At 42.4% G+C, this 26,092-nt stretch overlaps 1 protein-coding gene across 7 annotated transcripts in view; it reads left to right on the top strand.

Annotated features, from left to right (window-relative positions):
- Positions 1 to 26,092, top strand: part of NCALD (neurocalcin delta) — a 369,810-nt gene that overhangs the window by 164,137 nt on the left and 179,581 nt on the right. The window contains exon 1 of one of the 7 annotated variants that reach the window (XM_088022774.1): positions 8,583 to 8,600. The exons of the other annotated variants lie outside the window; for them this stretch is intronic. The gene's annotated coding sequence lies outside the window, so the exon portion shown is untranslated. Of the gene's footprint in view, positions 1 to 8,582; positions 8,601 to 26,092 lie in introns of those variants that run through there. 7 annotated transcript variants of the gene reach the window in all.

Here is a 26,092-nt window from a genome sequence, read left to right on the forward strand (position 1 = left end):
TTGTGAATAGGTTTATTTTATTTGAAGTAAATACCTCAAAGGCTTTATTCTAACTTATTCCTTCTCAGACTTTAGTGTGCATGTCAATTACCCGGAGATCCTGTAAATATAATATAAGTTCTAATGCAGTAGATCTGGAGAAGTGCCTGAGATTCCACACTTCTAGCAAGCCTGAAGGTAATGACACTGTTGCTGGCCTGGGGACTTTGAGTAGCAAGGCTTCAATCCTTAATTTTTAAAAATGTGTTTCAGGAGAAAAGGGTGATGGGGAGACTGTTATTATATAACAGAAGTGTTAGATAAGAGGAGTCCTTTCTCCAGGTGACATTTTGCAATAAGAACAGGGAACTATTCTTTTCATGTCTGGTTCTGCTAGGTAAACTGACGTTAGTTAAATTGATTAAATGGAGAGAGATTTTCCAGGTATAAACCAGGGGAGGGGACTGTTGGAAGCACTAAAAATGATTTGATTGAAGCTAGTTACCAAACAGACCAGCAGCCAGATTGGCTCGATTGGTGCAAACAGATCAAGGAACAAGAGCAAGCTGAATGGAAAGAGATGATTATCCTTTTTCTTTTGTGTTTATTTTATGTTGTAGGTAGATCATATGTTCTGTTGGACTATCAAGGTAAAAAAGACAAATGCAGGCTCCCAGCTTGGGTTTGGCAGACTCTGCCACAGCACAGCTTTTTCTATGAGACACTTTGTTTTTAACCTTGTTGCCCTGGAATTGTTTTCAAGAGTGGATGATTGCTCAGCCAGTGAATTCAGGGTCATGGAGGAGACTCTCATGAGCTTTTGTGTGGATGGTATAGACTTCTGCAGTTTTCCTGGAAATACCAAAATGCATGATCCCACAGTTTGGTTCTCTTCTTTAATAGTGTTTCTAGGAACTCTCTCTTTGGAGATAAACTTGATGTCTCCAGGATTGTAGATTTCTATCCAGGGTCCAGAAATTCCATGAAGGCTATCTGGGTGAAACACCAATCTTTACTGTTCTTTTTAAAGTTTTCCTGGGTTCTGTTTTGATAAATCTTTCCCTGTGGTCCGGGCCAAATGACTGTTAAGCTAAAACCAGCCTCTGTTTTGTGTCTGGCAATTAAGGAAGGGGAAAGAGTGGAGGGGCAGTGGAAAATGCAAGAACTCTGCAAAGTTGCCTGGAAACCCCTTGTAAACTTGAGCTAAAAGTATAGTTAGCAAATGGAAACTGGAATACCCAGGCAATACTAAAATGAGCCTTTTTGAGATGCTTGCTAAGGCAACAATAGTTCAGTTTTTACCAACAAAGAATTAACTTACCATTGGGCAAGGCTGGAAACTTTGACCATGAGAAAGGCAACACCATTGAATTTTAATCCTGCAAGAGACCTCAAAGATGCTTTCACCCACCCTGCAGCATTTATAGATGATAAACTAAGGCTTAGGGAATTTATAGCTCGCTCAATGTTACCCTGCTAGCTGGAGGAAGAGCCAAGACTAGAACTTAGTATCCAGATCTTTTTTATTATATCACAGATTGTTGATTTACTATGTACCAGGTTCTATGCTAAATATTTTACTTTTATTGTCTCACTTAATTCTCAGTATATGAAACAACTACTGTTCATTCATTCATTTATGTCATTCACACTTATTTACATACCTACTATGGGCCAGCCACTGTCCTAGGTGCTGGAGATACAACTAAATTTACTGTACTCATATTCTTATATCCTGGTGGGAGCACTAGACAATAATTAAGTAAACCAACAAATATGATAATTTCAGATGGTGATGAGGACTATGGTGAAAATAAAACAGGCTCATATAATAAAGGGTGTCTGAGGTAGAAGAAGATGACTTTAAATTAAGGAGGTGACATTTGGACTGACATCTGAGTGTCACTGAGTATTTCAGGCAGAGGAAACAGTAAGTGCAAAGCCCTGAGGAGGGAAGGAGCTTGATATATTCAAAGAGTAGGAATCACATCAGAATGATCAGATTATATGGTAGGGGTAAAAGTGAAATACGATAGGAGTTATGAAGGATCCTCAAGGCCAAGGTAAAGAATTTAGAAAAGTCAGAAACCTTGGAGTGGTGGTGGTAGTGGGGGATGATTAAAAAGCAGAGAAGTGAAATGATCCAATTAATGATTATCATTGGTCCTTTTCTATCACTTTCTCATTTTACAGTTGAGAAGCCAAAGTACACAGAGGTGCTGTGACTTGCCCAAGGTCGTTCAGCTTTTAAGTGGCATAGGTGGCATCAGCTCTGAGTTGAATACCTGCAGATCCCATGCTATGCTGTTTTCCATTTTTCCTCCTATACTCATACTATTCCTACATGTAAAAACAGTTATACTAGTATATTAAATGAATTTTTTTCTTTCTTTTTTTTTCTTTAAGTGATTGAGTTAATTCCACCCTCCCCCCCCCCCAAAAAATGGGTCAGGGGCAGTGTGCCTTACTGCATTCTGCTCTTAAAGGAGTTAAGAAACTTATGATTTCCTTAGATAAATTCTGATGTTTAAAAGTCTTCTAGCAGTTACTTCAATGAGTTTTGTTCTTCTGGTGTTGCCATTACCTTTAGGACACTGACCAGGCTAAAGCAGCGGAATGGTATGGTGGGCACTGTTGCATCTCAGTGGAAAGATACAGAAAGGAGAAATTAATAATGTGGAATTTATTTAGTGTTCATTCTTTGTGAAACTTGTGAATGAATTAGTAAACAAGGTGATCTAAATGTGAGCTAAGCCCTCTTCCTCTGTTCTTCCTGAACAATCCAATCCAAAAACCATTAGCTAGGGCTGAGCAAGGTATGTATTTATTTAGTGTGCATGGCGGGAGGTGGGGTGAGCATCATGGGATTAGAGGAGGGATGCTGAAGTGGCTCAGGCAGGACGTTGGAGCCCAAGTTGGATGAGAAGGCTGTCTGCACACTTATGGGGTATTGAAGCTGGAGAGGGGTGAAAAGGATGTTTATACTGGGGGCGGGGAAGGCAATGGCAGCAGGGAGCAATAGCTATGAATACACCCGGTGCCCACATATTGGTTTCTATAAACCATTTTCCACTACAAGAAATCAGGACTCTTTGGAGAACTGGCTGATTCCAGAACTATGGCAGGGAAAGTACAAGATGAACCTGGAACATCATATTGTGCCAAAAAGTAAGAAGGTACTTGAAGAATGATGGAATATGTCAAAAGAGCATAGAAGCTGGCTTGAAGGGTCTCCTAGTCACTGGGTACTTTGAGCATAAAAAAAAAAATGTGCAGATTATAACCCAATGAATAAAACAAGAATCTTTGAGTTCATATTAATATAAGTAAATGTATACATACATAACTTGAAAGTTTATTGAGGAATGGGATATTTACAGTCTCAAAGTATCTTTTTATGAAAAACTTATAAATTACAAAGGAAAAACTAGTAGTTTACGTTGATGGGTCTGCTAGGTTTCTCTACTGAACATCACCAGTAATGGGATACGTCAAAGTTATGTGCCACCTGATAAGTGCAGTGAGAAGAATATAGCATCATTTCTGTAATATTCCCGCCAAAGATCAAAACCCAAATCTAATCATGAGGCTACATCAGAAAACCTCAAATTGGGGGCCATTCTTTGAAATAACCAGTTTGTAATCTTCAAAAAATGCCAAGGTCATGAAAGAAATGATGCAGAAGCCATTGCAGCTTCAAAGACAGTAATAGCAATACAATTAAATGCAATATGTGATTTTTGAACTGGATTCTTTTGCTGAAAACAGCATTACTGGGACAAATGGGTGAACCTAGATGGCGTTTGAGGATGAGATGATAGCAATGCTTCCACGTTAATTTCCAGATTTTGATGGTTGTGTTTTGGTTACAACATAAATACACTAAAGCATTCATGGAGGAGATGAAGCAGAATACTAGCAACTTACTGTCAAATGTTCAAATGTACTGGGTCTTTTTTCAACTTTTCTGTATGTTTGGAATTGTTTCCAAATAAAAAGTTTTTTAATTAAATAAAAAGCTAGAAGATAAAAGGACTGATGTCCCTCATATGCTGTACTGCTATATTTAAAATGAAATTTTGTTTGAAATGGGCTAGTTCTGAAACCAGATTGGGTTCAAATTCTACTTCTGAGTGTCTTTGGGTGAATTACGTATCCTCTTGGTATCTATTTCTCTCATCTATTTGAGCACATGGGGTATAATAACCCATTTTATAAGTTTTGAGAGGAAATTTTAATGAAATAATCATGCAAAGACCCTGAGCAGGTCCTGGCATATGGTAAAGAGCTGGTAAAACATCTATGTAACTTATCCCCAGTCCTTTAACAGCACAACTCCTTTGAATGAGCTCCAAGAAGGACTCCTTGTTCAGTGGTGTTGTAACTAAGCTCCACTTTATATGGTCAATTATGCCCTAAAAGTAAATTCCCACAAACATGAGATTATGGTGACAGAGTTATAAACTTCCTAAGAGCTGTTGGGGTGGCTGTTGGTCCATCTTTGGCTGAGTAAACATAATTGTGAGATTTGGCCAGATGAAAACATGGTGATTGCTAGCATCCACGGCCAAGATTGTCGAAGACCAAAAGTTAATTTTGGGGGGTTTGGAATCTAGTATTGCTCAGTGTGATTTCATTTTTAGAACTGGAAAGGACTTCAGAATTCAACAGGCTCAACCCATTTTATGGGTGATGGGACTGCACAGAGAGGTAAAAGATGCTCCAGGTAGGATCATGGCACTGGAGTTCGGAGACATCCTGACACAGAGGTAAAGTGGTCTGGGCAATGCTGAGGTACGGTGACAGAAGGAGAAAAGTGTTTCTAGTGGAGAAATGCACATCATTCAGGTGACAGTGAAGGGATTGACCAGATTCCAAGTAGGGACCTGGCTGTGGGGGTGCCCTGCTACATTCCAGACTGAGGGCTCTACTCCAACAGCCTGCTAAAGCTCTCAGCTCTGAAAAGCTCCTAGTTTTTCTCAAGAGAGCTGTATAAAATGTGTCTTGCATGCCATAGACCAAGTGTTGCCTAAACTTTTAATTGCCATCATTATGTTCCAGCAGGTTCTTGTACAGCCAGGCAAGGTATCGGGCCCTTCCTTAGTCTTGAGCTCCTGACCAATCTTTTTGATTCGATGGTTAAGTCAAGTTCAAGTGCTCTGATCACTTAATGTCCATTCCATAGTTTAAGAGACTCCAACTATTTTTGGTCAGAAAACAAATATCCACCAGGCTACCAGCAAGTTTGCCAAGACACATCCTGATTCATTATACAACCACCAAAATACAAAGCCCTAAAAATAGGGAACTTGCTTTAATATTTCATTTGGCATCAGGATGCTAAGTTCATATTAACTGCAGGCAGTACTTTAGATTGGTTTCATTTGACTTCCTGGGTATTATGCTCTTTGGCTGTGGAGGGCAACTTCTTGTTTATCTTCATCTCTGCTTGGCTTCAGATTAAGGCTTTGTGCATTAAAAAAAGAAAAAAACTTTTCTTTTCACCACCCATCTGTTTAATAATTATTTTCCCTATTCTTTTTTTAACTCACTTGTTATGCTAACATTACTGTGTCTAAATAGGATATCTATATTTGATTGCATTGTTCATTTTAAAACCTTTTTCCTTGTTTGTTTAATTAGAATTTAGAGTGTGCCAGAACTAGAACCGTTTCAATAAATGCAAGAATCAAAATTACTTTCATAAATCCCAGTGGGTTAATGATAGTATCTGTGTTTATCTCTGAGATCCATTAAGGAAGAAGCCTTTCCTGTTTTCATTTGTTTCTTTGGGTAGGGGAAAGCATTAAATTTTTATTTAAATATGACTTGTTCGGAATTTAACTTTTCCCCAGTCATTATTTCTGTATTTTATTAAGCTGTGCAATGAACGTTGGGTAAAATGTATTTTAAGAATGAAAGCGAAGTGTAATTGTGACATGATTATACCCTTCTGGTTGGGCATGATGTTGTGGGTTAGGTAAAAGGATATTCAGCCTTTTAAAGCATGTTCTTCTTTTCAGTCGTTTTCCTTGCTCAGTTCTGTGAGATTCAGTATGGGCCAAGGGTTTAACTGATTGTCTGTATTATTTCTTGACTATCATCCAAGTAAGCGAGCCCCATCTCCTTTACTGGCTGTTTGCGTGACCTTGGACACGGGTCTGAGCTCTACTATGGAGATAAAGAGCTGAGGCTCAGACAGAATCAAAGACTTGTTGAAGTCATAGATAGGCTTTTACAGAGATAAGACTCCTTGTCTTCACTCTGCCACTTACTGGAGCAAGGGTTAATCTTCCTGGAAAAATCATTTATGAAAACATTAATTATTACTCTAGAACCATGCCTGGCACATAGTGAGTATTTAGACTGATGATGATGATGGTTCTCATTTCTTTGTTCTCTGTAGCACATGTTTGAGGCTACCGGTCTCTTTATGCTGCTGGGAGTGGCAGGCAGCTTTCATTTCAAGTGTTAACTGGATCGCTTTGTAGGGCCTTCCTGGAGCACTGTGGGTGGGGGGAGAATTCTGACCCCAATTCTCTCCTTTATTCCTCTTGTCTTCTCTTCTCTCACATCCAAATCACTATTGATTGTTATTGCAGAACAACTGAGCCATCCCTTTGATTGAAGGAGGGTGATGATTATTCCTTTTTCTCTGATGAGAGAGAGAAGGAGCCCAAGGGGAGAGGTGGGAGGAGTGAATTGAATAGGAAAGTAAAAGCAGAGGTCAGACAAGCCAAGAGAGTCAAGGGCAATGAGGGGGGCCTTAGGACTGGGAATATCTCTGGTTTCCACGTGGCATAACCACCTGGCCAGGTGAGAGGCGGTCACTAACCTAGGAATTTCCAAGGTAGAAAATGGTCTGATCTGAACACAGTGCTGTTGTATTTCATTGATTTTAATTAGGCATAATTTCCTGAGCCCCTGGGGTGTCCCGGTCATCATCCTGATTGTTGCAGATATGGATGAATAAGAGACGGTCTTGGTCTTGACGTCCTTAGGTGCCGGGGCTCCTTCTGCCATAGGCCCCACCATGCCCTGTAATTCACTTCAGACAAAGCTTCCTCACATTACTGATGCCTAGTCAGTGTCTGCCATCCTGGCTGGACTGAGCGCTGTGAAGGGGGCCACGGTCTGCGTCTCTTTCTCACCATGTGTCTACAGAGTCTATTGGGAGTTGCCGTGCCGCTCTGACACTAATTGGCACCTGGAGTTAGGTCAGATTTCACAGGGTAAGGGCTCCGGCCTCCACTAGACTACCGTCATTTCAGACACTAGGCACAAGCTCTGGGATTCCCAGGCCACCTGCACATTTGACCAACAAATCTGGGGCTTCCCCTACCTCTTCAGTTTCAGTAATTTGCTGGAATGATGTAGGACTCAGGAAAGTGCTATAGTTATGACCAGAGTTTTATTATAAAAGATACAAATGAGGACAAGTCAAATGAAGGAATACATAGAGTGAGGTCTGGGTGGTCCCCCAAATAAGGTTTCCTTGTCCTCACGCTGCATCCTCCTCCTGGCACATTGATGTATATTACCAACCAGGAAACTCAACCGAGCTTTGGTGCTACAAGCTTCTATTAGACTTCCAATACCTAGGCATGACTGATTGAATTATTGGCCAGGTGATTGAACTCTATCTTCAACCTCCCGCGCTCCCTGGAAGTTGGGCTACGATCACCTGGGGAGCAGAGCCTGAGAACAAGGAAACCAGAGGATCACATGGTTGGTTTTTCCAGCGTAACCATCCTCCATCCTGAAACTATCTTCGGGGGCTACCGTTAGCCACCTTATTAGCATAAAGTCGGGTGTGGTCCAAGGAACCACCAAGAGCAACAAGGACATTCCTGTCACTTGGGAAATTCCAAGGGTTGAGAGGATCCCTTTTAGGAACCAGGGACAAAGGCCAGTACTTTATTATACAGTAAGAGTGTTCCAAAAAGCATTGTTTGTTCCAAAAAATGGTGAGTCTATTAACACCTATAAAATGAGGCCTAGTAGGAACAGTGCCATGCCTGAGGTGCCCAGAGAGGGTGGCATCTGAATGAGCTGGGATGACTGGGGGTTTTGACAGGCAGGAGATGGAGAGGGGACAGTAGGGGGCAGGGTGAGGAGGGAGGATAGGAAGACCCTGGGGTGGGAAGGCTCAACGTGTGTGTTTCCAGGGAACGAGGGTTGGAGGCACAATCAGCAACACCTCAAAATGTGTGTCTACTATGGGCAGGCCCATATTTTATGTCCTCTTAAAAATGTTATGTGGATATTTTTTCAATATATATTTAGTGAGGGAGGCCATAAATCAGTTTCCTATTAATAACTCTTTATTCCTTCCTTTATGTTTTAATCCACATGTCAGCTGATCCTTTTCCCCCTTCTCTGGTCTTCTCCAAAACAAAATCCCACCTCCCCAATCTGTAACAGTGGGTGAGCAACATAGGGTGGATGGAAAAGGCAGAATGGCTTGGAGTCTAGAGGTGGACGTGGCTCCATCACTCACTAGCTGTTTGACCTTGGACAAGTCACTCAACCACTCTACACCTCAGTTTCTTCATCAGCAAAATGGGGATAACAGCAGTATCTCCCTCCGAGGCTTGTGTGAACTAAACAAGCTCATATAGGTAAGTCACTTACAGCACTGCCTGCCGCGTTATCTACGCCAGCTCTTGTTCTTAGCTACCATTTCCAAAAGCAGAAAGAGAAAAAGTCTGAATCACTTCATTTGAAAGGATCTGGCTGTTCTCTCAAGACTTGCTTCTCCACCTTGCGGCTGCTGGGTTACCTCTCCCTTTCCCCCTTCCCACACTTGGCCTGCCATTCCCTTCTCAGCCTGGGTCTCTCAAGTCCTTTACTCCAACTAGTAGCCTCCCAGCCTCTGCTGAATCCTGTCTTGTTGAATTCCAGCAGCTTTATACTGAGAATGCAGATTTTGCTTGCGTTTGCTTAGACTAAGACCTTTCATTATGTACCCTTTATGGACTGGACATCTGGCTAACCTGCTGTTAAGGTGACTCTGAACATGAGCGAGAAGCAGAGAGTAGGACGAGATAGGCAGCCGAGGGCCAGTGGAATCAGATTGTGCCTTGAGTAGCCAGGGCTTAAATCCACTGGCAGTAGGGAACGACTGAAGGTGTTTGACCAGAGGAACAGGTACAAGGGAAGCATTTAACAAATGGTTCTCCAGGTATGATTATTCCAAGACCCTCTGCATCCAAGCAGGAGTAAGCCACTTGCAGTGCTATAAGGCAAAGGTGGCTGTGCTCTCAGAAATACACACAGACATTTCATAAACAGTCTGAGTTAATCTCCTAGCTCATCGGAAACAGCATGCATTTATCGAGTGCCTTTCATGAGCAAGACTCTGGGCCAAGCCCTGTCCTCCACATAAGTGGTTTTTATTGCAGGACCTCCTGAGGTCTCTGATCCTTCATTTCAAAATAGTAAGATTTCCTTGGCTCTTGAGAAGGCCCAGTGATAACTGCACTGACATCTTCGTCCTACAAATTATTTAGTGGGAGGTAGATTTTTGCCTTATACTCAGTGTCCCTCCAGATGGCAGACAAGACAGACACTGAATTAAGCGTGGCTGAATTAAGGCGAGGTCCTGATAGCCATCAGCTGACCCTTTGTTTATGTCATGAAAACTTCAGTGGGGCTGTGGCAACCTCATGCTTCCTATGATGTTCTTTAAGTTGGGAAAAGAGCCAGCAGTCAGATACTCCCAGTCTGAGGATGCTATCACCATCAGTAGTGGCTGTTGTTCATCTAGTGACAGATTAAGTGGATGACAGAGGGGCACCCACCATCCCACACCTACTTCAGTGTGGAAGAGATGCTGGGCTTCTTCCAAACGCAAATGCACAATTGCCCTGACAGCTCCCCTCCATGGAGGCGAGGAATCTGGGTCCTGGGCCAGCTGCAGAGGGGCTCCTGAAAGACCGCCAGGCCCATTAGAGAGAGCCAAGATGTGCAGCCACCCAAATGCCTCCAAACCTGGGAGGATGAAGGAGAGAAGGAAGACAGAAGGGAGCTTGGGAAAGAGAAGGTGTGATTCCTAGAAAGAAGAGGGTGGCAGTTGCCTCCCGCCAGCCAGCTCTGGCAGACACGTGTCCTCAGATGGCAGGTAGCAAGTCCCCGTGGAGATACATTCTCCCGTCCTGACAAGGTGGAGCTCTCTTGGCTCTCATAGCACCCTGGAAAAAAAGTAGCCCCAGGAAACCTCTCAGGGCCATCCACATGTAAATCTCTCTCATCATCACGACATGCATGTCAAATGCCTCCCCCGTGCCCCCTTTTTTCCCTTTTTTTCCCCTTTTTTCCTTTTGCCTCTCCATCTTCTGGGGATGCTAAGAAGCACCAGGTGTGTTAGGTGCTAAGCTCTGCCTCCTTTGTGCTTTGGAGTTGATGAAGAGTCCCCATTGAGGGTAACAGGTGTGCTCTGCAGCTGTGACGGGCGGGGCAGGGGGGCGGGGTGGGGGGTCAACCCTGGGACCGTTTCTCTTGGAATGAGGGCTGAAGTGTGTCTGATGGGCATTGCTTGCGTGGCCCTGCCCCGTGCCTGCAGCCAGGGAAACCAGCAGGTAAAATGCAGTGTGGTTCTGCTCGCCCAGGAGGATGAGGTCACAGGGAAAGGGAGATGGTAGAATCAGAGAGACACCCCAGGGCTGGGAGAAGAGAAGCAGTTTGTAAGCCTGATCGATTTTCAGCTGGTCTAGTGTGATGGGCATATGAAGCAGAAGAGATGAATACAGGAAGATGTGAGCTTTTTAGTAGTTTCATTTTGAGGATGTGGAGGGTCGTGTAGCTTACGTTTGCATGTTGCACGGACAACTCCCAGTGCCTGCAGTTGCCTTAGGGATGCAGGACCATGAGGGGCAGCTGTCTGGGCCTTGCTCCTGGATCCACACAGCAGCCGTTTCCTAGTTGCCTCCTGCCCGGCATCTTCTGGGGATGCTAAGAAGCACCTGGATCTAACACTGCCCTCTGAAGAACTTGTTCCTTTTTGCTGTAATGACCAAAAAAAAAAAAAAAAAAAATCCTTGGTAGCTGAAATGGAACTAATGGTCTTTAAACAATACATAAACTAACTTTCTTTCTCTTCTCTTGTTTAGTCAAGCTTGGCTGTGGTGCCTTGACTTTGGGAGAAGCAGGGACTCAGCGTGGAGGGGTTGGATCTCTTGGTTCCTACGGCAGATGCCTGAAGGCCAGTCTAAAGCTGAACAAACAGATCCCAGAAGTTCCCAGGCCTCACTATAGCTTGAGAATTAGGACACATATCCATTGTGGAAACCTAACATTGGGAAAGACCAAGAGAACTGAAGTCGGGGAGAGTTAAATGACTTAAGATCGTTTATTTATTTGTTTAAGAAACATTTGCTGAGGACCAGTCACCAGGGGAAGTGTTAAAATATGATATGAATAATGTGCTTTAGGAGTCACCAGTTCTAGCATGCTGTAGTCATGCCAGTGGCAGGCCCGGGAGCCTTTTCAAACCTAGATGCTTCCAGATCAAGCTGGGAAACACCCATCAAAGCCCCAGTGGAGGGAGGTAGGAGTTTGGGGTTTGCACTCAGTCTTGTGCCCTGAGTCCAGCTGCCATATGTCCACAGGGCATGGCCTTGCCTCTGAATCCTTGCATCTGTGCCCACCCCTTATGTGCTTTGGCCTAAACTTGCTGAGGATGCTCTAGTCCTCTTTTTCAACATTCTGCCTGGAGACCTCCTGGCAGACTTAAAGCTTTGAGTTCATTAGGTATATTTTCTATCTTCCAAGTTACCATAGGTTACAATTATACCAAATGTTTTGCATTATAAAACATGGGGCACCATTTTTTCATCTTTTATAGTATTTTCCTCATTTCTTAGCCTCTCAAAATATGTATATTGCCATACGTAAATATATTAGTATATTTATCCATATGACCACCTGTGACCTGTTCCAAAGGCAAATCCTTTACTTTTGTTAGGGCAGTGTTCCAGTTGTACAGACCTAGTGCATCTCAGTCAGCTATGCTGTGCAACACATAACCACAAAATATCGATGGCATATCATAGCAACAAGCCCTTGCTTCTAGATCAGCTGGGCTTGGTTAGGCATGGATCCAGGCTGTAGGCTTAGATCAGATCTGTTATGTGTGTCTTTCATTCTTCTTGGACCAGCAGTTCCTGGGGGCAGAGTCTTCTCACGGCCACGTCAGAGCTGCAACAGGGACATGTGGAAGTACACAATGTGTTTCAAGGCCTAGGCTCAGAACCTCCTGCGTTGGCCAAACATAACATCAATGAGGCAGAGATGTATATTCTGTTTCTAGTGTTGCACCTGCAAAATCACACACCAAAGGGAGGGATGAGGAATTGTGAAGATAATGAAATCTATAATATACATTTATCCTGCTGCATAAGGAGGATATCTGGGGATCCACCGGTCTCTTAAGGAGACTTCCAATTCATCCTCTTGCTTTTAGTCCCAACATCATCTCCTTCTTCCAGAAATACCTGGTCCTTGCCAGTTCCTGGGCCATTTGGGGATTATGTAAATCTGGTTGCCTCTTGTCTTTCCCACTACCGCCTTAGGATTCATATTTTCAGGTTTGTTGAGTCAGTTACCGCTTGCCCATCTGCTTTCCAGCTTCCAAAATTTCATTGCTTTTGTTTCTTTTCATATTTTCTTTGTCCTTGTGGGTTTATGCCTATAATAAAATCCTTTTAGTGTCATTTTTGTGGGGCTTGGGGAGAGAGTAAAGCTAAATGCATGTATTCGATCCATCATCATTCCCACCTGGCTCTTCCCTGACACCTTAATGATCAGCCTCCTTTCCCTCTTCAGCTGCTCTGGCTTTCATTACGCGCTCCTGAGAGGCCCTTGTTGCCCGGGGACCCAGTGGAGGAACTCTGAGGAAGTGCCTGACAGGGTGGTGACTCACTTCACAGTCTGGCTGGTTGTTGGAACGTGATGTGAGCTGCAGAATAACCCTTTCTGACTCAGTGTTGTGTCCATAAACACAGATGCATTTGAAGAAGTCATCTAGCTCTGCAGAGTTCTGAATATACAACATCACTATTTTTGATCTGAACCTGAGACATAGGACTCATTCAGTTGAACCCACACACATGCACACATGTGTAATAACAAGCTGGATTTTCTTATACTAAGTGCCATGCCCTCTTTTAAGCACTTTATAAATATTAAGTCATGTAATCCTCAGAACGACTCTATGAAGTGGGTTCTATAGATGTTATTGTCACCATTTTAAAATGAGAGAAACTGAGGCCCAAAGAAGTTAAGTAAGTTGTTAAAGGTTGTGTCATTTACGAGTGGAGCCAGGACCTACCTACAGGCAGCCTGGCTCAGAAGTCTGCCTGGTAGCTGCCATATGAACTCAGGTGTGGAACGGTCTCCATGTATACCCCTCGTTCTCTCTAGACAGTCCTTTCTGGGCTCTTTCTCCTTTGATAAGCCACTAAATGGTCTTCAGTGTTCTCCCTCAGGCTGTATTCTTATCTCACTACCCTCTCCCTGAACAACTGCTATAGCCATGGCTTTAATTACCATCTGTATCTAAAGAGTTCCATCCTTAGGTCCAGCCAGCTCTCTGTCTTGGTGCCCAGAGGGGTTTATTCAACTACTTACTAAGTGTCTTCGTACGGATACCTTGAAATCACCTCTAACTTCATAGCTAAAATTTCATTCATAATTTTTCCTTCTCGTCCAGTAAACTTGCTCTTTCTCAGTCTGGCAGCACCATTCACCTAGATGGGCAGGTGAGAGGCATGGGTCATCCTTGAGAGGCATGGGTCACCTCTTCATTCACCTTCTGTGTCCATCCAGTCCACCCTACGTCCTGCCAACTCACTCATTCAAGTTCAGCTCAAGTTCAACCATGTCTGAGGCTTTGTAAGTTGAGGAAGTATTCTAGTCCAGGCCAGCATTGTCTCCCACGTGGATTGGTGCCACGTCTTCCCTAAACAGTGCCTCCCCTCCATTCTTGGAACCCTCTAGTCCTTATCTCAATTGAGTTAGTATGATCTTTCCAAAACATAAACTTAATCATGTATTTCCTTGCTTAGAACTCTTCAAGGGACTCATGGTAACCTTAAGATAAAGGCCAACACCTTTAACTGGGCTTCCAGGTGTGGTCATGACCCAGCCAAATGCAACAGCTTCAGCTTCATCCCCCATCTCTTTTTCTTACATCCCTTCCTATAGCCATAGGGACCTTTAGTCAGCATCCCTATGCACCTCCCTCTCACCCCGGTACCTTTGCACATGAAGCTGTTTCTTTTGCCTAGAATAGTCCCAATCCCTCACCCACTGCAGCTTTCTGTTCAGCTACAAATCCTTTAAGTAATTAAAGTGACAATCTTCTTGGGAAAGCTTTCTTTGACTTTTCTAGTCTTTATTAAGTGTCTTATAAGTATCCTATGTAACACTTACTATAATTTTTTTGCAATTGCTTGCTAATTATCTGTCTTTCTGGCCACACTAGAAATCCCTTAAAGGCAAGGGCCATGTAGGTTGAGCTCATTACTATATCACCTGAGACAAGCATAATGTCTTGCACATAATAGGAACTCAGTAATTATTAATTGAATATTACATGAGTGTTGTATAAAAACATCAAAGGTTGTAAATTGCCCATTCCCAAAATAAGACCCCCAAAATTCAATGTTCTTTTGTTCCTAATGGAGTATCACATAAGAAGACAAACTGAAGACATATCTTTACTAGTAGTTATCCAGGACATTGGGAAACAAAAGAAAGTAAGAGGAGGACTTTCCTCCTCTTTTTTTCCTCAGAAGTTTTGACCTCCGCAGGGCGCCAGGGTGGCTCAGTTGGTTAAGCCCTGACTCTTGGTTTTGGCTCAGGTCGTGATCTCAGGGTCCTGGGATTGAGCCCTACGTTAGGCTCCCCACTCAGCAGGAAATCTGCTTGAGATTCTCTCCCTCACCCTTTGCCCCTCCCCCCCACTCATGCACTCTCTCTCAAATAAATAAATAAATCTTAAAAAAAAAAGTTTTGACGCCCCATTAACTCAGATCACTCATGCCCCGAGAGAAGCAATGCAGTTTTGAGGAGACGATAGTGGATAAGGTGGAACAGCTTCTGAGAGGTGCTATTCTAAATGCTTTGTGCCCTCAGAAAAAGGGGAATGATGAGAACTTTTCCCCAAATTGAACAAAGGAGGTGACTGGCACCGCTTTTGGCCTCATTTCATACTTCCTCAAATACTAAAATTCTTACCTCTCCAGAGGCACGTTCTGCCGTGACAGGAAATTTCGGAAGCGGAGATTGAGGGCAGTGTCTGGACTGACCTGGCCACCGTAATACTTGTCCTCCACATAACATACTTATCAAAACCCAGCCTCATCTGTTCTCTGTAGCAAAAGGAGGTGTTGGAGGTGACATGGCTTTGCCCTATGAGCCCAGGCATTTTTACCTAAACATGCTTATGTCACAGTCTTCTCCATATTCACTTTTTATGAGTCTCTTCATCCATAAGATGGGTAGTTTGGCCAATAGCAGCTCCAGTCATTAGAGTCAGTCTTCTAAATCAGACTTCCTATTTTTCTCTTAGCTTCCAATTTTCCTTTGAGTACTTGTCAAGGTTTGTAATTATAAGCTGATTTACATGATTATCTGTTTACTGTCTGCTCCATGACTACATCAAACCCTGCCTTCCCTACTTCCCTGACCACTGTAAAATCCATGAGGGCAAAGACTGTGTGTATTTTGTTTGCCACTTGATCCCCAGAGCCTTGCATGATGCCTGACACATAGTAGAGGCTCAGTAAATGCTTGTATAAAAAAAAAAATCACTGGTTGAACAAACATCACAATGAGGAGAGGCTTGTAGGTGATACCCTGACTCCCCCATAGATTACTGAGGCTCTCCAGAGTCTTCACAGTTCACCTCCAGTGAAAGGATTTATTCAACAGAGGAGCAGGGAAGAGGAAAGAGCCTCTTCGCAGACTTCGTTCCACTCATTCTTGTCTTATTGCTCTCTATTTTGTGTTCTTCCACAAATCAGCTCCAATGGGAAGAAAAGGCTCCCAGGCTGGGATTTGAAAGGTACTTTAATGAAGAGATTGTTTATAGATATGTGGGCAGGAGCAGAGGGGCCCAAGTCCCTGAAGCAGCCAGGGACAACAAAAGGAAGAATCCCTCTTGAGCCTGAAGCCAGAGCTGGCAAGCACTGGAGGTACAGAAAGAGCCATTGACAGGGACTTAACTTGTACAAGGACAGAGTCACTGCCAGAAGCATGATGCAAGGCAGGGAGGGAAAAGGGAAGACATGCCTCCCAACTCTTTCTCCTCGTACCCTTTGATCTGCTATGTCTCCAATTGGCACAGCTCCACAGGAAGCCAGAGAGCAAGGGATCTCGGGCGGTGCAATCTGTAGAGATCAGCCTCCTGTGGCGTAGAAGGGTAGGGGACGGATCTGGATGGGAGCAGCAGGAAAGCCAGCCATGTGCCATTATTGTCTGTAAGAGAGTCTTTCTTTAAATGGGAGGACACTGCTTGTGGCCAACTTCATTCTGCTCCCTGTTGTTTCTTGACATTAGTTTACTCATCCGTCTTTCTGCTTTTTTGTCAGTCTGTGCTCTACTATTTTTTATATGTCTTGCATTTAAACTCTTCCAGAAAAAAATCTGATGGGTCCTCTCTAGTACCCATAGGGCAGCCTATAAAACCTGCTTTTGGGTCACACACTTGTCTTTGGTTCAATTAGCTACAAGGCAGGCTGGTCCTATGGTGAAAAACCTCTCCAAAAAGGTTGTGGATAGTAGACTTGTCAGAGGAAATGGTCTGACTGGAAGCCACCTTGCATGTCCAATACATTGTCACCCCCCACTTGCACCCCCAAGGTGACCATCCTCCCTTATGAAGGATAATTATATCAATGTCCAGTTGCTGAGAGGCTAATGCTCACTATGAGAGTCTACTAACACAGGACAAGTTGCCTCTGTCAATTGGATTCACCGGATGTGCCTAGCACTGATGTCTCTTCTTGTGTGGTGCATCTTCAGCTTCCTCCTCTGACAGCTGTCATGTCCCAGATGTTATGTCCAGAGTCTGGTTCACGAGCTGATGTTGTTCTGCTTCTAATCAGAATACCCATATTCATTTGTCTTCATAAAAAGTAAAAGACTCTGTCAGTGAGGTTCCTGATAAAAGGAACAGGGCATGATGCTTTTTATTCATAATCAGCTCTGCAAAACCTCCTGCAAATAGGAAATGATTGTTTTCTGGCATTTTGGATTATGTTGAAAGTTGAATTTGCAAAAAATGACAAGGAGCTGTTGCTTGGTAAAGTTTCAGGATAGCCACCTTGATTGGTAGCAGGGATGCTCTACTTTCCCAGTGCCCATTTCTCTCTGGTGTGGTGTCTCTTCTGAGTCACCCCCTTCAAGAACAGATCAGTGGGGGCAAGCCCAGAGTAGTCACTGAGCCATTCCAGACCACTTCTCAATGTCAGAACTCTCCACGATGGGTGGCTTTCCACACGTACCCTTCTCTCCTGAGAACAACTTTTCCCTTTCTCTCCATCTTATGAAATTCTCATCCTTCAGTCTCAGCTCAGATGGCTCTCTTCATGAGATAGAACTTGGGAGGGCAGGCTCTGCAGTCAGACCACTTACACTTTCTATCTAGAACAGCCATTCATCAGTTGGACCTTAATTTCTTTATCTGTAACTATGGGATGGTAATTGGGTGAGACCGTGTATATTAGTGGTTAAGCATGTCGGCAGCAGAGCCAGACTGGTTTCAAATGGTGGCTTCACCACTTCCTATTTATATGACCTTGAGAAAATTAATGAACCCCTCAGTACCTCAGCTTCTCCATCTGGAAAATGGAAGTCATAAGATCTGTACAGACTTGCTGTGAGGATTAAATGAATGTATTGAAGAAAAAGCCTTTAGAGCAATGCCTCAAACGTGTTGAATGAATGCTGTACTTTACTATTTTCTATCTCATTGAATTGTAAGGATTAAGTTAGGTAAAACATATAAAGCATAGGAATCATTCCTGACCCAAAGTCAGCTCTCAGTAAATGTTGGTGGTAGTTGTTATGTTGCATTTTTCTTATTATTCTCCAACATGCCAGAGAGAGGTTGTCCATCTCTTGTGTTCCTATAGTATATAAATCATACCTCTAATAGCATTTTTCACACTATCCTTGTTTGGATTTTGTCTTTCATGTTGTACTATGTGGTCCTTACAGGCAAGCATAAGTAATATATGTTTGAAATTGCTTAATATGAAAAATTGCTATACCTTGATAAGGTTTTTGTTGCTAAGCTTGTCAGGATTGAAACTGGTAGCTTGTCAGTGAAATTCTTTGATTAGCAAGAGGCCAGCAGCAAATGAGTTGACTTTGGTTTGGGTGCATCTGCCTCTCCTCATCAGCTCATAGGGTTTAACCAAGTACATAGTCTGAACACGAATTCTAGTGCTGAGAGCGGGTCTTTCCCTATTCTTCAGGTACGGGATATGCAGTGTTTGAAATGAATGGTGTTAAGTGAGACGTGGGGGCCTCTCCTTTTCGCTCCCCTTTGTGTAAAGCATTTGCTTGCTTTCAAAGGTAGTTGTCATACCCTTGACTCAAACTGGAATTCTACCACCACAAAGCGTGTGCTGTGAAGACAGCCATATCCAAAAGATGACTCATTCAGGTGATGGCTAACTACATTCCCTCCCCAAGCTTATGACTTGAGATGTCTGGGGATAAAAGAAAAAGAAAATAAATAACGATTTATCACTTCCTGTTTGGGGCCTTCCTGACATAAAAAGAAATATATCTTGAAATGGTTTGGCCTGTGCTTGTGATATATTAATGACTGTAAAAGAATTGACATCAAACAATGATTTACTTCAGAAATCGCTGTAGTTAGGCTGAAATGATGCTTTCAGTCAACACTCCATGTCAAGCTGTCATCCCTACTTGCTGGTAAACATCTTTGCAGGTACATGCACATGACAAGGGCACCATGAAATGCCCATTGTGAGCTCTTGTTTGTCATATCAGTTGGAAGGATGCACAGATGCTATTTTTGCAATCTGGTTCATAAGTTTATGTTATATATCAGAATAATCATAAACATTAGTTCATATAGATAGTAAATGAATGAATATTTCTGCTAAAAGAGAAGCATAGACTACCTTTGAGGCTTAAAATGTTTTATAGCCTACACTACAGAGGGGAATTTATCCAGTAGAATTTCTCCTTTCTATTTGTTATTTCAGACTGGATTAAAATCTTAAATGTGTTGGCTTTGTTTGTTGGTAAAAAGTTGGTACTTCTCGTCTTAAAAACACATTTGTAAACAGCCTTAATTTAATCGTAAAATATGTATAGCTTTGGTGGTGGGTTCTATTCAGAAGCCTCTGGGTGCATCCAAATGCATTCTCTGTGGCAGTGGCGGATTTAGCCGTTCTGTGTGATGTGCCTTTAACTTCCAGACAATTCGGCTTGTGTGTTCTCCATTCAGCCACCAACCAATTAGCTTCTGTACAGTTTATCCAGGATGTTGTGATGCTTTATAATATCTTTTGTCCAAACCTTCAGCTTGTCTCATTCTGGGTTTGGGTCGTCTGTTGGCCTATCAGCTGTGGTCATCGTACTGTGTTTGCTCTCTGAGTTTCCCCAAACCAGCTGTGCATACTGCTGTCTGTCTGGGCTCTGGGGGACCAAAGGCTGTCATACTGAAGGTTAAACAGATGCTGGAGCTCCATCTAGATTCTATTATTTGGTGCTAATTTTTGGTATGTTTGTGTATGGTTTGTATTTTTAATTTCCTATATATTATGATATTTTGAAACCTTAAAAACCTTTCTGGCTGGGGAGACACTGCCCCTCCCCGGGCTAGCCAATTCTTAGAGATAGCAAAGGACTCAGGGGCAGCATGCCTTTGAAAAGAAAACTAACCAATCCAGAGCCATACCTCCTCCATCTGGCTCATTCACACCAAGCCGACATTTCCATGCCCTCACTCACGCCAGGGCCCAGTACCAGGCAATGAGAGACCACCACTATAGCCCCAAACCCTCTGGAGTTATTCAAACTAGCCAATGTTAAACTATTTCCTCTGCCCTGCCTTGCCTTTTCCATGGAAGCCCCAGTAAAGACTGTGGCCTAGGCTTTCCCCTCCTCTTGTTTTCTTCCTCCTGACCACCCTGAGGCTTCCCCCTACCATGGCCCTGTATGACAGGTGTGCCTCCTGTCTCCAGGACCTGTGACTATAAAAAACTTTTGTCTTTCTGAACCTCTCCGGTGTCTCCCCTTATGGCCGCACTGACTGACCATCACACAAAACTGCACAAAACAATTTGCTTTTTCACCAGTCGTGTCCACATTTGAGGGAGACATGTTGGAGTCAGTTAAAATAGTCCATGCTTTTGCTCCCATATGCACTTCCTATGGCTGACGATGGATCGCTGATTGTTATATATGTCTTCACACAAGGGCGCCACCGAATGTCCTCAGTTCATTTCAGTGCTTATCTTGTCTTAGTGTCAGGAGGTCCTCCTTAATATCTAACCCAGTTCCTTCCTGTTGCTCCCCAAGGCAACTGATTTTCCTGTGTCTCTGCCTTAATATATCATTTTCTAGAGGGATTTGCGATTCATTTCAACATGCCAACTCCGGAGCATTCATCTAGGTACTCTTCCTCTCAAAATTGCAAATGCAACAAAATCTGCTAGGCTCAAGATGTCAATAAGTGTTCAAAGAGCACAACTTCAGCCTTGAAAAGAATATTCAATGATAAAAAATGGCACTAAGTGCATGCTGACTACCACTCTCCTAGAAGCTCCACTTTTGCACTGAGTTGGCTCCCAGAGAATTGGGTCTTTTTTTTTTTAACAATATGATGAGGAAAGCACTCATGGGCTTTATAGTAAGACTGCCGTAGGATCACGTTGGCCACTGTCACTTACTACCTGTCTGATCTTTGTTTTTTAATTTTTTTATTGTTAGGTTAATCACCATACATTACATCATTAGTTCTTGATGTAGTGTTCCATGATTCATTGTTTGTGCATAACACCCAGTGCTCCACGCAGAACGTGTCCTCCTTAATACCCATCACCAGGCTAACCCATCCCCCCACCCCCCCACCTGTCTGATCTTAAGGCCACTGTTTCACGCCTCTGAATCTCGGTTTCAGCATCAGTAAAATGGGGATAATGGTAGCCGCCTCATGGTATTGTCATAAGGATCAAATGACATTATCAAATGGAAAATACTTCCCAATGGTAGCCAGTCCACAGTGTTGGTTTCTCTCTGCCAGGTTTGTTAATGCCATGTGCCCATAATGCTATAGAGTGATAAGTACACTCAATTTAATTTTTACCAAACCACATTCATTAAATCAGAATTTGTAGCTGTTTAGACCAGGTTGAGCAGAAGTTTATTTATTTTTTTACTAAGAAGAGGGATTTGCTCAGCAAATTTTCTGTCAACTAGAATGGCGCTAAGGAGAAAAGTTAAGCTACTTACAGCTTTTAAAAATTCCTACTTGCAGTAAAGAGAAAGAATTAAAAACAACCATTATCTAAGTCATTGAAAGGGTTGGGGAGACAACCTATTTAGTAATCCTTGCCACTGATTCGAGCGCAATTAGTTTCTGTGTGACTTACAAAGGCATGCCTCATTAAAACTAGTCTGTATTTCAGACATCTCATCAATTAAGATGTGTTTCCCTTTAATTTGAATCTGTGAGTTTCTCTGACACTGCAAAAATGGAACATTGAGTTCAGGTAAAGAGCTATCCATCCCTCACCAAAACTGTGGGAAAGACCTTTATTCACTTATGGTAATTTACATTACATTACACTTATGCTAATTATTGCTGCACTCCTATTTCTTAACCCTTCATTAATTCATAGAACGTTTATTGACAGCCAGTCAATGACCTGACACTCAATTACAGAAGAATTTTTCTCCTGGCATTGGGGAAAGAGAGAAAGCTTGCCTTCTTTAATAGTGAAAATGTGCTTTTTTCCTCTATGTGCCAATCTTGATCAGATCCAAAAACTGATAGATACCAGGTTTAACAATATGTTTAATAACGACATCCATGCACATTTTACTCCATCCTTTGAATGAATAAGAACAAGGCAAGAGTTAATTATATGACATCCAGAAGTGAATACAGGGATGATCTAGCCCTCAGGCAAGGCCAGATAGACATTGGTGATCACCAGGTAATTACCGGGGATCTGTGGGGTCATGTGCCTGTGTTCCGTGTAGGTTAAAAGTCTGACCTCAACTTCAAGCTTAAGGAATAGGTCGTTGTCATTATTAAGACATTTTCAGGATGCAGTTACTTACTGCATGTTTCTATTGCTACTTGCAAATTGTTACCATTATTTCTTTGCTTGTTCAGTGTTATTAAGAAATAATTAGAAATGACAGGACTGAGTTGGATCATGTTGTTTGCCTGCCCATCCTGATGTTACGATTTTGATCTTTTATTAACAATATTCTCTAAATATGTGTAACTTGGAAGCTCCCAAAACCTTTTGTCAAGGTCATCAGTGACCTCTTGATGATTACTTTTCAGTACTCATCCTACTGGACTTTGCAACAGCATTTGACATGACTAACCGTTCCTTTTTTCTTGTTCTTTATTTTCCTCTATCATTTTAATTATTTGAATTCTGTTGTAAACTTTAAACTCTTTATTTTTATACTAGATCCATCAAAATCTTATCCTGCCACTTGGTTTCATGAAAGAACATTTTAATGTCATTCTTGAGCAAAATCTTTTATTTTTGTGTTTACTGCTATTAAGTAAATATAATCCTTTCTTCCTGCATCAGTGCTCAAAGAATGTTTGCCGAATTTGGGATGACCATGGAAACTGGGTTTTGAAATAGTCCTTTATCTCCTACTTTATCATTATAATGTAGTTGTCTGAAATTCTTCACCTATTTCTATTTTTTTTTTACCTTGTAGTTTTTATAAAATTTTGTGCAACTATTATTGATTTTGCTTCTTTGATGTGGAATCCACTCCTTTGGCCTAAGCATCTTTAACTCTTCCCCCCACCCCACCCCACCCCCATTTCTCTTGTTCATATGCATCCAGATCTTCTTCATTCTCCTTGGGATCTTTAGTTTGAGACTTCTTTTACAAGTTTTTTTTATATATAGTCTCTTTACTTCTAAAATGTTTTTCTTCTTTCTAGCCAGCTTGCCCCTCTGTTCTTGTGATACTTGCACTTACTTTAGCTTTGTCTTAAGTTTGAGGAGAAAGATCCAAGTTGATTCTTATCTTCTCGTTGTGTATTTAAATCTTATCTCTTCATTTTAGTGGCAGCCTGTAAAGCCTATTTTTGTCTCCAAAGTTTAAAAACCTGACAAGTAGGCATGGTTCTCATTCCCTTGTCAACCAAGATACTTGAAAGTGCAGTCTCAACATGGTGTTTCCATTTCTTTACTGAGCCCTTTGCAATCCGGTTTGTACTCTCCTTGTCTAATGTACCTGCTCTGAGAAAACTCATTTCTGGTTTTCTCTTGATCCTTTTAGTACTCATCTCACTCAACTCCCTCCTTCCCGAAGCCTTCTAACCCTCTTGGATTCCATGACACCATTTCCTCTTGACTTCCCTCCAGATCCTTTTGGTCTTTTTTGGACTTATTTGTGGGCTTCTTTTCCTTTGCCTTCTCGTTAACCCTTACTCGTCTCCAGGGTTCTGTCCTTGCTCCTCTGTTCTTGTCACTATGCATAATCTTCTGGGGGAACTCATCCACTCATATTGATTTAACTACCCACCCCCCCACCGACCAGGACTTTGTGCTATTTCCTCTACCATGAATGCTCCCCTGCTTTCTCTCCCTCCTACTCATCCCTTAAATGAGTTTTTACTCCTTCAGGAAAGTTTTCTTCAGTCCATCCTTTGGACTAACCGTCCCCTCTCCTGTGCCCCCAGAGTACACTTGTTGACACCATTATCACATCACACATTACATTGTGATGAAATTATCTGTAATCTCCTTAAGGTCAGGAACTATGACTATTTTTGTAACCCTGTGCCCAATATGGAATTCAGGAGCTTTCTTTGAGGCTTGCTTCTCTCTGAATGAGATATGATCCTTTTCATGACCTAGCTGAGATTGTATTTCAGCTCAAGGTTAATTTTTAAAAATTATATTCTAGATCACATTTTCTCTTAACTTTCTATGGTACCTCTGATAGGCCTATGATTTGCAAACTAAATCCCCTTGATCCACTTCCTAGTTCAATCAAGGTCACTATCATGTATTTACATGGTCTAGCTATGGTTTGACTTTAACCATTGCCTATATGCTGATGACTCCAAACTCCTTTTCAGTAGCGCTTACTGCTGTCCTAAATTGTTTCTGCCCATCCTACCCCTTGCATGCAAGCATTTCCTATCCTTATGGTACAGAGTTTCTGGTGCCTTGAAGTCTCTAACACCCAGGGCAATTGTTCAGGGTTGATGAGGAGAGAACTACTCCCAAAGCCCTCATTTGGATGTAGTGTGTAGTTTTGGAGGGGAGCAAAAGTGGGTGCTGGTGAGGTCAGCATAGAAAAGAAGTGTCAGGGTGAGAAGGTGGTTGTTTCAGTTTCATATGGCTGCTGTAACAAAATGCCACAAACTTAGACTAAAACAACACAAAGTTATTCACTTACAGTTCTGAGGGCAGAAGCCTGAAATTAGTTTCAGTGGACTAAAGTCAAAAGGTCACCATAGCTGGTTTCTTCTGGAGGCTCTGAGGGGAGAATCCATTTCCTTTCCATTTTTAGCATCTAGAAGCTTCCAGCATTCCTTGGCTTCTGGCTGCATCATTCCAATCTCTGCTTCCACTGCCTTCTGCCTTAACTCTGACACTCCTGCCTCCTTATGACTACATTGGGCCCATCTGGATAATCCAGGATAATCTCCCCATCTTAAGGTCCTTAATTTAATCATATTGGCTCTGTCCCATTTGCCCCCACACACTGGTACCAATGAAGGATGGTTCGGATGCTGCTATTTTGATCTCTGTCTTGGGGAGATAGTGTAGAGCCAAGACTTCATAAAGCTCCAGTGGGATGAATGATGCTAATTCATCCTACTGCACTGTTTCCATTGTGTTCCATGAGGGAGATAGCACATTTTGATGAATCTGGATCTGAAGACCCACCCTCTCCTGACTTACTAAACAAGAAGCATGGGCCATTTTCTGCTTCCTATTTGGCGTGATGAGGGAGGAAGAGGACTCTCTGATCATGGGGATAAAGCAGACGTGGAGGAGGGGAAAGCACAGGCCAGATGCACTGTGAGCTCAGAAGCTCAGAACCCTACCATTTAGCCCACATGGCCAAACGTTCTTGTAAGATTTTAAGGAGAAGGAACTTTTGACTATAATTGGTTAAGAGCACTGTCTCTCCACTGTGACTGCATTTACCCTCATGTGTTAAAACAGTGGCATAGCCAGAGGCAACTTTGGGATCAGTCTAAGAGGAAGCTGAATTGGGGATACATTTTGTTTAAGTTTAATTAGATGTATTTATATGATTTACAGTCACTTCCATGTATACATGTATCTGGTGGTTAATTAATAAAAATATGCAATTATACTAAGGTCTTTTTCAGACTTTGGAACCACCTGTCCCAGGCACCTGTTTTAGCACTTCTCACTAGGAAATTCTCCTTAATTCTTTACATGGCATAGGAAAAAAAAAAATCATAACACAATTCAGAATGTCAGATTCCTGAATTATAAGCACAGAAGCTAGTGCCACTACCCTTAACTCTACCCATTCCCTAAGGATACCCATCTCCACCTAATCCCTAACCCTAACTCACCTAACCTGACCATGACACCAGTGGCATTTCTAGTTGTTTATCACACACTCAAAATTGTGTTTCCCAGGAGGACAGCAGGGAGCTGTTAAGACTGTGGTCTTTAGAGTCAAGTGCTGGCTCAGCCACTTGGTATAGAGTGGGGAGCTTGGCTCGGTTTTAAAATGGGAATAGGTACTCATGGAGATGGTTGTAAAGATTAAAGTGGATAACTTCTATAAAGAGCTTCGCTCAGTACCTGCATATGGTTAATGCTCAATAAAAATTCTTTACTCTGAGCCTTTCCAAACCACA

Source organism: Eumetopias jubatus, unplaced genomic scaffold (genome assembly GCF_037043125.1).
Source record: "Eumetopias jubatus isolate StellerSeaLion01/CBP00866 unplaced genomic scaffold, mEumJub1_p1.0 scaffold_4, whole genome shotgun sequence".
Lineage (NCBI taxonomy): Eukaryota > Metazoa > Chordata > Mammalia > Carnivora > Otariidae > Eumetopias > Eumetopias jubatus.